This window comes from Camelus bactrianus, chromosome 12, assembly GCF_048773025.1.
Source record: "Camelus bactrianus isolate YW-2024 breed Bactrian camel chromosome 12, ASM4877302v1, whole genome shotgun sequence".
Lineage (NCBI taxonomy): Eukaryota > Metazoa > Chordata > Mammalia > Artiodactyla > Camelidae > Camelus > Camelus bactrianus.
In genome coordinates, this window is record NC_133550.1 from 11,231,140 (window position 1) to 11,246,247 (window position 15,108).

The 15,108-nt window shown below is 42.2% G+C and overlaps 1 protein-coding gene across 3 annotated transcripts in view; it reads left to right on the forward strand.

The window, feature by feature from the left end:
* LOC105075641 (17-beta-hydroxysteroid dehydrogenase type 6) overlaps positions 1-15,108 on the forward strand; it is a 146,749-nt gene that overhangs the window by 113,867 nt on the left and 17,774 nt on the right. Inside the window, exon 1 of one of the 3 annotated variants that reach the window (XM_074374660.1) lies at positions 10,729-10,882. The exons of 1 other annotated variant lie outside the window; for it this stretch is intronic. The gene's annotated coding sequence lies outside the window, so the exon portion shown is untranslated. Of the gene's footprint in view, positions 1-10,728; positions 10,883-15,108 lie in introns of those variants that run through there. One more of the 3 variants, XM_074374661.1, reaches the window with a different exon arrangement.

The following is a 15,108-nucleotide window of genomic DNA, read 5'->3' on the forward strand; positions in this document are numbered from 1 at the left end:
AGAGATGAGATTAAGCACTAGTTTACACAAAATCAGAAAGGGGCTTAGTTAGTTAACTGGAAGGAGGCTGAAAAATTCATCTTGAATACAACTGAGAGAAACAGAGGTAAAATGTGAAAGAACAAGTAACATACCTGAAGGGACAGATTAAGAGGCTCCAACATCTCTCTAGAAAAAAACCCAGGAGATGACCGTGAAAGTAGCCACAGAGAAATACTGCCTGAAAAAATACAGCTAAACATTGTCTAGAACATTTCTAAAGGAAATACACATTCTCAAAATAGCACAGAATGGGAGGGTACAGCTCAGTGGCAGAGTCCATGCTTAACATGCACGACTTCATGGGTTCAATCTCCAATATCTCCGTTAAGTAAAAAGTAAATAAATAAACCTAATTAGCTCCACTTCCCTCCCCCCCCAAAAAAGTACACAGCACAATGAATAAAAATGGAGCCTCTCGTACACACAAATTTCTGCGAAATTTCAGAACAATGGGGACAGAGAGGATATCCTAAAGTCAGCCAGAGACAAGAAACAAGGGCAAGAAACCATAAATTCCTACACTGCAACACGAGAATCCAAAAGACAAATGAGCAACATCTTCAAAATTCTGTAGGAAAACAGTTGGCAACTTGGAAGTTTATAACCAAATTATCACTAAGGTAAGAGAATAAAGTTGTCTTCGAATACATAATCTCTCACACACAAAAAAAATACACCTTCCACACAACCGTTTTTAGGATTTTTCCATCCTAAAGAGAGAGGAAACCAAGAAAGAGGAGGCTGCCTGCGAGGAGGATTCCTGGGTTACAGGAAAGGGGTCAGTGACGGGGAGACAGTCTGATCCAGACGCCATCCAGCCCACACAGTCCGGCCCAAGACAACGGCCACGTCCACGACCGCCTAGAAGGCGTCAGTGACAGAATCAACATGCCTGTGATTTCATGTCTCAATGAAGAATTTTTATGTCGTGTACATGCTTCAGGGCCAAACATCTGTACAAACCCATCCAAAATCTAGGGGGGGGGGTGAATCGGATCCGTTATTTTTTTTAAATTTACGTTTCACAGTAGTCTTTCCTTGATCATTAAAAGGATTCAGGAATATTTGGGACAAAGAGAATTAAATCCTTAAAATAATTAGGCTGCAATTTTTAATTTCACGGTAATTAACGTGACTAACATTAAGTAGATATTCAGGCCAACTGACGTACATACCGTGTGCGGTGCCTGTGCTAAGTCTGAACGGAGAACGCTGCTACTGAAGGATCCCTACAAGTCAGAATGCACAGGGTAAGAAGTTTCCCGAGAAGAGTGAAAAATGGAACTACTTCATATTTTAGTATAGTATGATGATGAGTGACATTCCTTTGTTTTTAAATGTAACTTTTCTCTATAAGTAGAAATCATGAGAGGAAAAAGTCAGGCTGGAAATCTGCGCGACATCTCTGGCTTTTCCCTCTCCCCTCATTCATCTCATATGAACACACCCTCGGGAGCCGGCCACTTGAACGTAAAAAGGCTGAATAGCCACCTCACTCCTAACACCACAACAATTCCAAATAGACGGCATTTTTAAGTATGCAAAAATGAAACTGTAAAATGAAGGAAGAAAACACAGGGCAATTTTCTATACTCTTTGGTTGAAGCAGGACTTTCAAAACATGATATGAAACCCACAAGTCACAAGGAAAGGTGACTATATACATTTTAAAACAGCTGGATGGCAAAACATATAATTAAGTTTAATGATTATTTGAGAAAATACCTGCAACAAAACTGATAGATTATTAGTTCCTGAGACACAACAGTTCTTCAAAATCACTGAGAAAAACACCGGCAGCCAGAGTAAGAGGTGGACAAAAGATGGGCAAGGTAAGTGACGGAGGAAATGGAAGCCGATAACACAAACCACACATGACTCTCCCCAAATAAAAAAAAAAGCAATTAAAACAAGATACCATGGTATCCTGACAAAACTGGTTATAAACAGTGCTGGTCAGTGTGAGGAAGCCAGTCTCTGCACACCCTGCTTGTGAGAAAGCTGATTACAGTTACTTGGCAAAGAATGTAAAAATTTTGTCTTCACCTACCATTTGAAAGAGCAACTGCAACTTCAAATTTATTCTGCAGAGAAAGTGTCACGAACGTGAACGGAGATGCACAGGGATGTTTACCCCAGCACTGCTCGTCCATCTAAACCTGCACACCTAAATTTCCATCCAGGGCCCTGGTCAGAGGTCACCGCTGGCAGCACTGGAATACTGTGCAGCCGCCAGGGAGAACGAAGGACCTCGCCCTGCGTACACGGTGAAGGGAAAGAAGAAAGGCCCAGAACAGCATGCATGGCGCACTCCTTTTTCTAAAGTATGTTCATGTCCATCACACACCTGAACTCTCCGTGACTGTCTATGACCGTGTGGCATGTGTAGGGGACACACAGGACAGTGACCAATCTCTTAACAGTGTCTTCCTCAGGGAAGTGGATTTTCAGAAGAATGAAAGTGACCAGCTTTACTTTTTACTCTTATCTCTCTAGTATATTTTTAAAGAACAAATATTACATTAAAGTAACCTAAAATTAATTTTTAAATTACTTAAAAAAACCCCAAACTTCTGAGTTCAGTTCGGTAGGTATTTACTGAGGACTACACAAATGTTTAACTTCCTTTCCATATTCCTGTAAGGCATTTTAAGTAGAAGAATGAAACACAGTTCTCTGCTTCTGAGCTCATGCGGTGGTAGGAATATACTTTTAGACAAATACCTACAAGGAAATGCACCCGTCTTCTAACAGCATGTGCACTGAGAGAGCAATGAATTCCACCAGGGAGGGGTCAGGAAAAGGGCAAAAAGAGAATGACGATCACACTCAGGTGCGTCTCAATGCAGGCAGTCTACCCACAATAACATGTATGACCGAAACACTGCACTGTATGCCAGAAACTGACACAACATTGTACACCGACTATACTTCAATGAAAATACTTTTTTAAAATAGAGCAAGGCATGTACTGGACCCCATTTGTGACTGTGTCTCGGTGTATGCACTTACACATGCAGTACGAACAAGGAAGTCTGGGAGGACCCCAAACCAAAATCAGTGGGAGATCGCTTTCCACCCCTGAACCTCTGAATAATTTTACAATTTAAGTCTCCAAAAAGACACATCTTATAAAAAAAGAAAACCTTATAAAAAGAAAATCTTACCAACTTTGGGGTTAGATAGAAGTAGGTTCAAATACAAAACTGTGACTTGGGGCAAGCTACTTCACCTTGGATTTCTTATCTGATAAGTAGAGAAACCACAGTCTGCTAATTCAGGGGGGTTACAGAATTAAATGGGACAACAAGTACGCCACTCCCAGCACAGCACTCCCTCCCTTCCCTATGTAGAAGCATGAAATCAAAATTAAGAGTGGGTGGTAATGAGAAATACAACAGGAATTCAGAGAAGAAAAAGATCACAGAAGATCAGAGGACCTACGAGAAATGTAAAGAAAAGGCTAAGACCGAAGTTGAGCTTTAAAAAAAAAAAAAAAGGCAGAATATTAGTAACAGAGAGTTGGGCTGGGTGGGAGGTATTACCAAAATAAAATAAATAATCGGAACACATACACAGGAAGAAGAACGAGAGTGCCGACCACAAAATGCATGCATGATCAACATCCTTTACATCAATGAAAAAGGTGCACGTTAGGGAACAGGAAACAACCAGGCTGTGTAGATAGAATGGGCGCATATTTTAGAGATCCCTGAAATCAAAATGAAGATTAGATCTGATGCAGTTGCCAGTGTGAGGCTTCCAGGGCTGGAGTTACCTGGCAAAGCCACATTTCAGGAAGATACGGTCTAGCAGCAGCAGTAAGCCAGACTGACAGGGTACAGAGTAATCAATCAGTTACAAAGAATAATTAAGTCACCTACTTAAATATGTATTTACACACGTTCATACACACTAGGACACAACAACTATTACACACATAACAATACTATCACAGACAGGGCATGAGATGGGAACTGAACCAAAGAGGGCGGTAACTAGAATAGAAATATGACTGCGATACTGGAATATGCCACCAAATGACCACGCCTAGTCCTCACAGCTAGCACTTGTAGGTACAAATAAACACATATAAAAACAAACAAATGATTAATTACTTCTCAACAACTCCTACATGCTGACTCACCTAATCCTCTTGAAGCAAAACGCCTTTCTGGGCGTTGATTTGTCTAAACAGGTCCCCCCCTTCACAGGAATGTGTTTGGGTTTGATTCTTTTTATTTAAATCGTTTATTGGATTTTTCTTTCAAACACCAAAAAATGTTTTTGTCCTTGCAACAACCCAATAACACAAGCATACAAAGGTTCTTAGGCCCACAGTCTGTCTCCAGAATTCACCCCGTGCTCACTCCTCCCCGAAAGCCACTGTTAACCGTTTTAGGCAAATAGTCTACACTTTCCTCTAAGATCATAAAAACATAAATGAGCTTGTATGCATAGATACTAGTTTTAATCTTTTAAAATGTGATCATAATATACATATTATTTTGCAACCTGCTTTTTTTAGTTTAACAGTAAATCATGAATATTTCCACAGAGATCAATGAATTCTTATTAATGATATCAAATATTCCATGATACAGGTGTACCAAAATCTATGTAACCATATTCCACTCGATAGACTTGGAGATGGTTTCCAATCATGTTGTTATTTCTGAAGGTTAGATTCCTAAAAGTGGGTTTGCTGGGTCAAAAAGTTTTTTTTTTTTATTTTCACAGGTGCTCCTGTGCTTTGTTATATGTTTCTGTGTGACAAATCACCCTAAAACTTAGTGGCCTAAAACAACAATGCTTTGTAATTTCTCACAATTTTGAGGACAGGAAATCAAGCAGGGTTCTGCTGGGTGGCTCCACGAGGCTCCAGTGGGGGTCAGTCACCTGACTTCCTCTGCTGGCAACCGTGCCACCCGGATGATCCAAGAAGCTTCACTCACGTGTCTGGTGCCTTGGTGCCCCTGCACAAGGCTCCCCTCTCCACGGGGGTGGCTTGGGATGCTCACAACACTGTAGTCTCGGGATAGTCACACCCCTTTCGTAAGAGCTGGCTTCATGGAAGGAAGAAATAGAATCTGTCAGTCCTTTAAAGGCAAGGCCACGAACAGGTGTGCTGTCTTCTCTGCCACGTTCCTGGTGAAAACAAGGCTCAAGGCCTGACATTTACAAGGACGAGAGAAATCAAAGCTGGCAGACTTGTAGACCATCTTCCACATCCCGCATTACTTTTCAGAAGTTTAAGAAATTCACATTCCCTTTGCAAATGTTAACCACTATATATAATAGATAAAAAACAAATTTTTTCTGAATACCACAGGGAACTATATTCAGTATCTTGTAACAGTCTTTAATGAAAAAATATGAAAATGAATATATGTATGTATATGCGTAACTGGGACATGATGCTGTACACTAGAAATTGACACATTATAACCAACTGTACTTCAATTTAGAAAAATAAATAAAAATAAAAATAAAGAAATTCACACTCCCAGTAGCTTAGTAAAAAAAGTACCTATTTCCACTACCACTGGATGTTTCTCTCTTAATTTTGCAGAATTTTTAGATGTCTCTTCCGTGTCTGCTTTCTTTATTCCTTGCTCCTTTTCTCTTCCATTATCTTTTTATCAATTTGTAGGTGATATTTGTAAAATATGGAAATTAAACCTTTGTCACACTGTGGAACAAGTATTTCTGGCAGTCTCTCACCCATGTTTTGATATGTTTTATGGTATCGTTGGTCACACAGAAACTTGTACATTTGTTTGTGGTCATATCTGTCAGTCTTTTTCTTTGTCATCTAGGTTTCTCATCTTCCCAAGCAAATATTCCTTCACCCCAAAATTATCTAAATAATTTCCAGGATCTTGTGTTTTAATTATCTAGTGAATTTAATACATTTGAAACGTATTTTTCTACACAAGTAACACAGGAAGACTAGGTTGCGGTTCTTTTGAAGGAAAGCTAGTTGTGCCAGAATCTTTTACTAAATGTGGTTTCCTTTTCTACTGATTTGAAATGTAAACTTTATCATATATTTAATTTACTATTTAATATCTACTTATAGATTTCTATTCCATTTACCTATTGGTTTCCTCTTAGCTAAGGGTAACACAGAGGGAACTTTCTTTTCTTTAAAAAAAAAAAAAACACAATCTAACCCCCAATCCAACTGTCGTACTCAGGGAAGAGAGGGGCACTCTCACCACTGTGGAAGGCGGCTATGGGTTGAGAACCGTGACCCCTTCTTCCTTCCTGTACGTTGGGCACTGGAACGCCTACAGATGTCCTCACGCCTGGCCCACCGCAGCTTTGGGAACAGGCAAGCTGGTTCTTCAGTTTGGTCCACAGAGGAAGGCGAGTTAATGGATTATAATCAGGGGCCTTGTCGTCATCTGATTTAGAAGAGATTTGGGACTTTGAGTTGATGAGATTTAGATTTAGAGGAGGTTCTGGACTTTCAAGCTCATGCTGTATTAGCATGGGACCCTTGGGAACCATGGGAAGGGGTGACTGTATTTTACCTGTGAATCATTAGGGGATGAAGGGGCCAAAATTCTGACATGGCCCCAAGACTCCCAGGCCCTGATGAATGTGCCTGGTATAATTGTCTCTGCTTGAGTGTGAGCTGGACTCTGAGTACCGAAGATTTCACTTCTGTGATAACCTTATTGGTCAATTGACTTTGCTTTCATAAACAATGAAATTAAGGTTGCTGGGCTTGAACTAATTACATAGCCTCTTAAAAGAAGTCAGAGAGATTCAAGGAAAAGCAAGGGAAATTCTCCAACTGGCTTTGAAGCAGTAAGCTACCCTGTTGTGAGACGGCAACGTGGTTAGGACTTGAGGACCATCTCTAGCTGCTGAGTGGTCCCTGGTAAACAGCCATCAAGAAAGCAATGGAATGGGGACCTCAGTCCTAATCGTGTCATAGGACCCCAATTAAAGCCCTTTTATGTGCTATGTCATATGCAGCTATCAAAAAGAATGAGTTAGGTCTAGAATGTTGACCTTAATACTTATTGAGTGCTATGTGCCTATAAGATGCAAAGAAATACATATATGCATATCAGCTGTTCATTATTCTCTCGTGCTTTTACCGAAAGCCCCCAAAGTGGACATAGTCAAAAGCGTTAGTGTGTGATAGAGTTTAATACAATCTGGTAGGGAAGTAAAGGGGGAACCTGGTTTGAAAAAAAAAAAATAAGCAAAAGATTTTTTTGTTGACAAATGGTAAAATTTAAATGTGAAATAATTTTCAGATGATATCAGGGATTTGTTGCCAATTTCCTGGCTGTGATAATGGTATCGTGATTGTCTTGGTGTGTTGGAGATGGTGTTATTCTAAGGAGATGCATGTTGAAGTATCTGAGTATCCTAATGTCTGCATCCTACTTTCACATGCTGCAGGGAAAAAATATACCTAAGTATAGATGAAGCTAATATAGTACAATCTTGGAATCTAGATGACTGACCTCGTCATGCCCATGGTTAAAACGCTTCCATGTCCTAGGCAGGTACCATGAGTAAGTTGACTTTAGCTTTTTAAAACATTGATTTTTACAGTATTTATCATATACCATTAAGAAATGAAAAACCATGTGAGTATGCAATGAACCGATTTCATACTTTAAAGGTTCGCTGGGTTTGAAATTTTTCATAACAAAATTTTTGGAGGAAAAGCTACTCAAAAAACCCAGAAAACTACAGTAGCTCCGAGGTACCTAGGATAAAACAAACTGTTGGGCACAACCGCTGACCCTGCACCATCCCTCCTTATCATCCCCCCACCTCCTCATTTCCCTTCAACTAAGGCCACGGACACCTCCAGCTTCACACTTCTTCTGTCTTTGCCACCACCTACTGCTGGAAACCCCACTAGCTCCGGGTCAGAGGTCACAGAGCTCACTCTGTGGGAGGTTAGGACGTCCCACACCTCAGTGCTCTGTCCTCTCATGTCCACCGGGTACTGCTGGACACCCCTCAGCTCCGGGTCAGAGGTCACCCAGGGGGAGGTCAGGACGCCCCACACCTCAGTGCTCTGTCCTCTCATGTCCACCGGGTACTGCTGGACACCCCTCAGCTCCGGGTCAGAGGTACCCTGTGGGAGGTCAGGACGCCCCACACCGCAGAGCTCCAGTCCTGTGCTGTCCTGGGAACCGGGCTCCTGGCGCGGGATCCGGGGTCCTGGAATGTGCACTGGCACGCTAGGGGTTCCACGTGTTTGCCAAAAGGAAGTAAACTCAGCTCCGCCAATCCTCACATTACATGTTTTCTCCAAAATACTCAATTTCCCAGCGTTATTTTTGAGAATTCATAATGGGTAGCCTGGTACCGGCGCGGAGCCGTGCCCGCGAGAGAGCGCAGAGCGCCCGCTCTCCCATAACCAGCGCTCCCGCCACGACCGCCTCGCCTCCGCGCTGCCTAGCGCCGCGGTCCCGCCGGCACCGAACCCAAACTCCGGGACCCCGACTGAGCACAGTGCCCTTCGGGAGCGCCGCCCGGGACCGCCGCCAATCTCTGGCGAGGTCGCCGCCGGGACCACCGCGCAGCGCAAGGGACTCGGCCTACCGCTGGCAAAAGGCCGCGCCCCACGCGGTCCCGCCCCTGGGCGCTCCGGCCCCGCCCACTGCCTCGTACCGGCCGCCCCCTGTTCCCACAAGGAAATAATGTGAAAATAAGGAGGAGGATCAGATTGTACTGAATCATTATTATTTCAGTTTTGAAAAGTTGAGGTTGAGTTACTGCTGTGATACTCTAAGCTCTCTATGCTTTTCTTTCATAGCCTTCATGATAGTGTATAATTACATATTTATTTGTGAGACTACATAATGTCTGTTTTCCCCAATAAAACTGTAAGTTCTAAGATTTCAACTATCATGTGTACTTTACTCATCTCTAATATCTCTAGTAACGAGTACTGGACCTAGCACATAGTAAGCGGCCTATGTTTATGGAATGAATGGATGAATTCGGGTGGAAGGTGTCCAGCAGGCAGTTGGATACGAGGAGCTAGCTGTCAGGAGAGATCGTGACTGAAGGAAGAGATTTAAAAGTTATCACCACTCAGGTTAGGGTTGAAGCTGATGATGACTGAGGTCCCCAAACAAAGAGTGTGTGTACAGTGAGAAAAGAAGAAGGGCCAAGGACAGAAATCCTCAGGATACTGACTTTAAAAATTGGGTAGGGGGAGAGGATATAGCTCAAGTGGTGGAGTGCATGATTAGCACGCACGAGGTCCCTGGTTCAATCCCCAGTACCTCCTCTAAATTAAGCAAACAAACCTAATTACCTCCCTCCCCTCCCAAAAAAGAAAATAACTTTTAAAAAATTGAGTAGAGGAAGAGAAGCCAGCAAAGGACAATGAGAATGAATAGGAATAGAAGCGGGAGAACTAGGAGTTTCACAGGAGCCCCGAGAAGAGAGTTATGAAAGGGTGCTGAAGGATTCTGATGTCAATTCCAACGTTGGGTATGGGTGTGTTTCTTCACACATCCACACCAGTTCTTCGGACACCAGCTGGAGGTCTTATCTACCCAGAGATAGTGTCAGAGTCCACAGGTTAAGGGTTCAGTCCCACAAGCCTCCCCCTCTCGCTTCAGAAGCCAGTCATAAGCCCAGGTTGTTACCTGTGCTTCTGACTGACTGGCTATAAATCAAAGGTTCCCACGACCCCCTCCTTTGGTTTGCCTAATTGGCTAGAGTGGACTAGGACACGAAGCAGCTGCAGCTCTTTTGAAAAGGTGTCAGCATTAAGGCTGAGAGTCCCAGTTTGCAGAGGCTGGTCTCAGGTTGGCAGTCTAAGTGTGGGCTCTGCTTCTCTGCTCCCTGACTCCAGCAGAGGCTCCAACTCGGAGGATGGGGGCTGAAGGGCAGGTGCAACTCCTTGGCTGGCTAGGGCAGCTCTTTTCTTTCTTTTGCTTTTTACTTTGGCTGTATCAGATACGACTCTCCAGCTGAGCAAGGATGACCCTGGTGAGAACTGCCAACTCAGCACAAGGGAGGGGAGCAGCCTGGACTCTGACCGCAAGAGGAAGGTGTTGTGAAAGCGGTGTGGAAGGTGGGGCTGGGCAGCATGGGGGGAAAAGAAGGGGGTGCTGCCCCGTGCGGATTCACGAAGTCCTCTTCAGTTTCCAGGACTGGACTCTTCCTGAGCAAATGAATCTGTGTGTGTTTGTGTGTGTGTGTTTGGTTGGGGATAAGATCTGTTTGGAGAGAGGTCTTGATTATTGTTTTCAATTTTCTTAAAAGATCCTTCAACTTTGATTCCTGAAAGAAATTTCATCACCGTTGTTTTCTCTTTTTTTGGGGGGGGGGGAATCTTTACTTTTTGGAGTTTGGGAAAGTATTGCATAGAAGTTGGGGGTGATTTTATGTTTACAAATAGGACCTCCTTGGTATGCTCTGTAAACTGAGATTCTTGACAGTGGGGGAAATTAGCTCTTTCATGGTTAATGCTGAGAGCTGTGGGGTAAGTTTGTGAAAATTTGGGTAAGCAAATGGGGCCTTATGTAATTCAGCCATGAAAATTGTGTTGCTGAAATTCTATGGTCCAGTTTGGGTCCCGCCCTAACCCTACCCCCATCTCCCACTGTGAACAAGGTCCTTGCAGTGGGAATGGTGATTTTGTTTCTTTCTTTCTTTCTTTTTTTTTTTTTTTGGTCTTAACCCACGTGACCAGTAAGCAACGGTTTAAATAGTCCCGTTATTCCCTCTCACTTGTAACATTTCTAATCCTGTGGAGAACAGAGAAGTAAAATTCCAAAGGCAGTTAAACAAGAAGTGTTTGAAATCTAACAGATATTCCCAAACAAGAATTCCTCAGGTAACATTTTTCCTTTCTCTTTGTGGAATCTTATGTACTGATATGACATGAAGTGAGATAGAGATGCATATCTCAATGCCACTACAAAGCATCTGCTTCCAGAATATTTGCTAATTTTTCATTTTTTCTCACTTGGCAGAGGGATTGAGTGAGTCAGCTTTTGGGACAAGGCTGAGATTGGAGAATCTGTTAAGTTTTATTCTTCGACAAGTATAGCATCTTTTAAAAGAGTTTCAGGTTACCTGAAGTAAACGACACATATACAATAAGATTATTGAAATGCAAATGGAAATATAAAAAGAAATAGAAAAATCAAAGTGCCGGAAGAGGAGAATAAAAGAAGCTGTTTCAAGGGCTAACAGAATTACTGTGATTGAACACTAAATTTGGCCTTGAACTTCTAATATGAAAAACTAGATAGTTTTAAAATAATCCATAGTATACTATTTACTTAGAAAAGACAAAATCTTTCCTAGTACTAAATACATGACTGGATTTATATAGATGCACAATGTTCTTGATAAGAATTTTACAACAAATAAATACAGAAGGGATTTTCCTCAAACTGTTTCTTTTCTTCTTTTCTAATCAGAGAGGTACTTTAATTTTTCTGATTTGAGTTGAAAACATGCAGATCATAGGTGGACAGTTCAATGCGTTTTCACAAAGTTAGCACTTCTGTACAGCCACATCTGTAAAGTAATACAACATTACCAGCACCACAGACAACCCACTAATAACTTCTCAATGGTTAAGCCCTACCTCCTCCCCAAAGGCAACCAGCAGTCTGACTTGTAGCAACTCAGATTAGTTTGGTCTCTTTAAAGCTTTGTGTAGATGAAATCACTTAGTATGTGTTCTTTTGTATCCAGTAGTCTGTTTGTAAGATTCATTTGTGTAATTGTGTGTAGCTGCAGTTTGTTCATTTCTGTCACTGTGTAGCATTCATTGTATGAACATATCTCAACTATCTTATCCATTCTACTGTTGGTGCACGTCTCGGTTGTTTCCAGCTTTTAGTGATTACAAGCAATGCTGCTGCAAATACGTCTTATGGTACACATGTGCGTATCTGTGGTGGTTACATACCTACAGTGGAATCTCTGAGTATAGAGAAGGTGGATCTTTATCTTTGGTGGACAAGGACTGACCATTTTTGCCCCCAAATTGATTGCATCAACTTACTCTTTCAGTACTCATGTTTGTTTTTCCATATCCTTGCCAACAACAGACACTGTCAGCCTTTTTCAGTTCAAACATTATGATGGGTGCATAGTGGCATCTAATTGTGATAAACGATTGTTGGCTTAAGTATGTCAACTGAAAGAAAAGCACAGAACGTAAGAGCTGTGAGTTGAGTTTATTCAAGGCCCTACTGAGGGCTATAGCTTGGGAGGCAGCCTCTCAGGCAGCTCTGAGGAACTGCTCCAAAGAGGTAGGGGGAGAAGCCAGTACATATGTGATTTTGGCTAGAAAGTGTGTGGAGTCAAGCATACATCTCAGTAAAAGGTTACTACTAGTCATGAGGATCAGGTATCTCAGGTAATGATTTTAGTGCTTTTCTATGTATGGGAAAATGCGAGAATATGGTTTCATTAAACTTTTTTCCCTTAGATATCTCTTACTATCTAAGGTGTCTGTTTTTCCAAAGCGCAGAGTGCCTTATCCCATTTTTCTCCTGAATTCCTTTCAGGATGTGCTGTTGGCCAGCAACTGCAGGGGTTAATGACATGATCCCTGTAGAACTGGCCCATGGGCAACATTCTTTCTTTTACAAGTAACATCTAGTTTGTATGCCCAGTATGAGAACAAAGAATGTCGCAGCTGATCAGTCCATGAATCCATCTGCAGTTTGTAGACTCACTCTTAGGATCAGTGACTAGACTGACTGAAGCTTATACACAAGCCCAGGTCTGAAGATTTAAAAGAAGGGAATAAAAGCTATTCCTTACTTTGCCAAGCACTGTATTACAGAGAGAGAGGTCCTCTGCTTGAAACTGAAGAAGTCAGGGTGAGCTAGCACAGACCAGTGCAGTGATGAAAGGCACACAGACATGATTAAGGATGTTGCAATACCTGCAGTTACACATATGGTGAAAAAGTGGTGGCTGAATGCACCAGATAGTGTGAGTTCCCTTGGTGAAACTTTCCTTCTGTTAAAGCCTGGAGGAAGAGGTAGGGCTCAGGGATTCCAGACCTAGAATGGCAATAATAAAACCACCACCACCAAAATAATACTAATATCTAACAATTATGTAGTGCTTTACATGCATTAACTCACCTAACTCTCCCCCAGATCACGGAAGTGTCCTTTCCCTATGCTGAAGATGAGCATACAGGGACAGAGAGGTTAATTCACTTGCCTAAGGCCACACAACTAGTATATGGTAAAAGCAGGATTTGAACCCAGATAATCTGGCCTTAGAATCCATTTTGATGATTCTGTGTTATCACAAGATCAGGGTGTTGGGGGCAGAGGAAGTCATGCAGAGAGAGTCTTGGAAAGGAAGAAAAGGCAGAGTAGGCAGGTACCTAGGCAGGTAGTCTCACTGGTATCATAACAGTTTCCAAAAAAAAAAAAGCATTCTGAAAAATGGAATACATTCTGCACTGTTGCTGAAGAGAAAATCATAGAAGCCTGCAACACCTCCAGGTTCAGGTGTGAGAGTCTTTGGCACACGTTAAGCACAATGGCTGGAGGGGGAAGCCCAGGTTAGCAGAGAGCCTCACACTAAGGATTGACCGTCTCCCTAGGATTTTCCCTTGGTTTTCCCTTTTTCCCCCCACACCTGTGCCAGGTTTTTATGGTTGCTCTGCAGAGGGACAGATGACATGGTATCATGGTTAGTTTCTATTGGGTTTCCTGGTTGTGGAGAAAACAGTCATGGGTAGTAGTCAGTACTGACATTTCTAATATTCACACCAGTGGCTTGGGACCCTGTGTTTGCCGCAGGTTCCAAGGTATCCAGAGAGGACAATTCATGGGGCCCCAAACCTTCCTGTTTCCGCCCTGGGGCCCTGTCACTCTCCACGACCGGGGCTGGTGAGGATGGGATCTGGAGACTGATGATGGGGAGGGAGGAACAAAGAAGGGACAACCTGGTGGGTGCTTAGGCAGATTAAGCCATCTGTCCTTCCTTCTGGAGCTCCTGGACACCTTCTACTTCCTCACACTTTTTTTTTTCTTTTTTCTTCCCCTACCTTTCTCTTCTTTTCCCCCATGCTTACATTGCCCCATCCACAAAAATCAATGATCTTCCCTTGGAGAAGCGCTCACTCTGCTAAGTGGGGAGAGCAGAAAGGAATCTCAGGCTGGCGGATGGCCAGATGACCTCGATAGTTCCTTGGAGATAGTCTCAGGATGAAGTCTCCAAGATGGAATGGGCCAATGACTTCCCTGTTGGTGAAGAAAAGGCTCAAGGGTAACACCTACAGAGACATGTTTGGATTTGAGCACCTTCAGCCCAAGAAGGTGGCTCAGTGAAGATGCCTGCTAAGCAGAGCCCAGCCCTCAGTAGTACCCATTTCCCTGAAGCTTCTCCCAGCCTTTCCCTTTCTTTCTCCTAACCTCATTCAGGTTGTTCTAGTTGTTCTGCCTGGAGACTGATGACACAGGTGGATTTTTCCCCCCATCCTTGCAAATACTTATTATGTTTTGTCTTTTTTATAACAGCCATTCTAACAGGCCTAAAGTGATATCTCATTGTGGTTTTGACTTGCATTTCCCTTATAACTAGTGATGTTGAGCATCTTTCCATATACCTGCTGGCCATTTATATGTCTTCTTTAGGAAAATTTCTATTCAGATTCTCTGTCCATTTTTATCTGGATTTTATTAGGGTTTTTATTGTTGTTGTTGTTTTGGGGGTTTTTTTTGTTGTTTTGTTTGTTTTTTTTTTTTTTTTTTGCTATTAAGTTGTAAGAGTTCCTTATATATTTTGGATATTGACTCTTTATCACATACATGGTTTTCAAATATTTTTTCTCTTTCTATAGGTTGCCTTTTCATTTTAGTGTTTCATTTGTTGTGCAGAAGCTTTTTAGTTTGATGTAGTCCCACTTATTTTTGCGTTTGTTGCTTTTGCTTTTAATATTATATCCAAAAATTTGTTGCCAAGACCAATGCCAAGGAAGTTTTCCCTATGCTTTCTTTTAGGAGTTTTACAGTTTCAGTTGTTACATTTAAGTCTTTAATCCATTTTGAATTAATTTCTGTGAGTGGTGAA